Here is a 2,785-nt window from a genome sequence, read left to right on the forward strand (position 1 = left end):
TGTATATATATATAGATATGTTAAAATGTATTTAATAAATATCTTATATTTAATATATTTTACTTGCAATTTTTAAAATTTTTGAATTGTTGCTTTTGTTGTTGCCTGTGTCCGCTTCTTCGTCTTCTTCCTCCTGCAGCAGCAATGGCAGTGATGTTGGAGATGTTTTTGTTTCGTTCTGTTAATGCGCTACTACCAGCTGGAACTTCTCCTATTACGCTCAAAGAGGAGCATTGAGCACCGCTCAAACTTTCCGGTTGCTGTTCTTGATCTTGAGAACGCTGCTGCTGCTAGTTATGTGGTTGTTGTTGACTGGTTGATGCAATATCAGCACTTAAAATAGCTTTTCCAGTGACTGCTTCTAATGCAGATGCATCAATGATATCGGCAATTGTGCTAGTGCCGTTGAATGCGCATTGGTGCGTTTGAAGCTGTTGCTGTTGTTGCTCTACTAATTGTAATTGCTGATCTTAAACAATAGGCAATGGGAATATTGCTTTCTGATGTTGCGGTTGCTGTGATTCAAGTTGTGGTGATAACGGTGGTGGTAGTAGTGCATGTTGGAATATGCCAGCTGCTTGCAATGGTGCTACTCTTTTTCACTGCTGACTATTGCGACGCATTGCACTTCACCATTTTGGTGTAACATCTCATCATCTGTGGACTAGTACCGCGGAACAACAAACCAAGTGTACAAAATCAATATATCAGCTTAATGTAATTTCTTATATTCCTCCTGGCAGGATCGCTAAATGTAGGTATTTATTTTAAATAACAAAACTTATTTTATTTTCTGTTGTACACAATTTGAGAAAAGTTTGAATAATAAAAATTTTCTATTTGATTGACGAACCACAAAAATCCATAAATTTCCAAAATTACAAAGTTGAAATGAACACAGTACAATAAAAGGTAATAACACAAATACAAACCGTACACCCTTCTTGTCTGGTTTTTATCTTTACGATTTCGCATTCTTGCAGGTGTTGTTACTTGAATCAATGTATTTACGTAAGTTTGTTTCTCTTTCCAATCCATTTTCCAGAACTGTTTAAAGATTACTTGTCTTTGGTCTTCAGTGACTTCTGCACAGTGGAGGGTAGCAGACCCAGTGGCTTTTTTACACCTACATCGTTCTCCAATAACTCTTGCATTTCTAACTCTCCGATGATTCCACACGCCATTATCTTTTTTTTTTGTCCCCAAGTAAAGTTTGCCATTTTCTCTCAGTTTTTTATTTTTTGCTGCGAACCATGCCTGATTAACAACTTTTCCTCTTCTTTTGCGCGTTTGTGATTTTAAAGGAAGGTCTAGCGACTCGTCCGAATCGCTATTAAAGCCGTAAGGCACCAGTCCCATAACTCCATCATCTGCCTGATTACCATATTCGCTGAAAGACTCGTTGTTGTTTTATCAGTGTCCATTGAAATGTCTAAATATATGCAAATTTAAGTCCAATTCATATTCATTAAATTGAATTTGATATTTTTTTACCTTTAAATAATAAATAAATTAAAATAAGCAAAGAATTTTGCTTGAGCACAAAAAACAGCACTATATGTAGAAATCACATTAGAACAAAACTATTGTCAAGTGGACTTAGCGCGTGCGTTTTGTCATATGTGTACATGTCACTTTTGCACACCGCTGCTTAGATCACTTTAAAATAAGAGTCGACAAGGTTTTTTTTTAACATAGTATGTATTTTCAAATTATCTACCGAACTGCATCAGAATTTAATTTTTGGCAAAAAGTGGACTTAGCACCTTTGCACGTTAAGCCGACGAAATGCAATTTTTTTGTTGATAAAAATTTGCCCTTGTTTTTGCTTGTAACTTTTTTACTATTGGTCGGACGGAAAAATTTTATAAGAGTTTTGCTTAGAACTCTCAGCGGGCTACTCAGAACTCTCAGCAGAACTCTGAAAAACAAATGAAACTTGTTTGTTAATAAAAATTTGCCCTTTGTTTTTGTCTATAACTTTTTTACTATTGGTCCGACAAAAAATGTTTATAAGAACTTTAGTTAGAACTCTCGAAAAAATTCGCCCCTTGTTTTTGCCTATAACTTTTTTACTATTGGTTGGACAAAAAAACTGTATAAGTCTTTTAGTTAGAACTCTCGATAGTCTACTCAGAACTCTCAACAGAGCTCTGAAAAAAAACAAAATAAATTTTTTGTTAATAAAAATTTGCCCCTTGTTTTTGCTTATAACTTTTTTACTATAGGCCAGACAAAAAAACTTTATAACAGTTTTAGTTAGATCTTTCGGCGGGCTACTCAGAACTCTCAACAGAACTCTAAAAAACAAATGAATTTGTTTTGTTAATAAAAATTTGCCTCTTTTGCTTATAACTTTTTTACTATTGGTCGGACAAAGAAACTTTATAAGAGTTTTAGCTAGAACTCCCGAGGGGCTACTCAGAACACTCAACAGAATTCTAAAAAAAAAAACAAATAAATTTTTTTGTTAATAAAAATTTTCCCCTTGTTTTTGCTTATAACTTTTTTATTATTGGTCGGACAAGAAAACTTTATAAGAGTTTTAGTTAGAACACCTTCAACGCTCAACAGAACTCTGAAAAAAGGATTAATCTTCGTCTTGACCTGCAGGCTGTGTCGGAGACACACGCGCTAAACATAAACGTAAAATACATGATATTATTAAGATCGTATTTAAGTAAAAACGGTACATGAAATATTCGTTTTGATTCAATTGAATTGAAATTAATAAATCAATATGAATTGGAGACAAGTAATTTTTAGCACAAAAAAACGAATTATA

The sequence above is a fragment of the Rhagoletis pomonella genome, unplaced genomic scaffold (assembly GCF_013731165.1).
Source record: "Rhagoletis pomonella isolate Grant_MI unplaced genomic scaffold, Rhpom_1.0 Rhpom_scaffold_00009, whole genome shotgun sequence".
NCBI lineage: Eukaryota > Metazoa > Arthropoda > Insecta > Diptera > Tephritidae > Rhagoletis > Rhagoletis pomonella.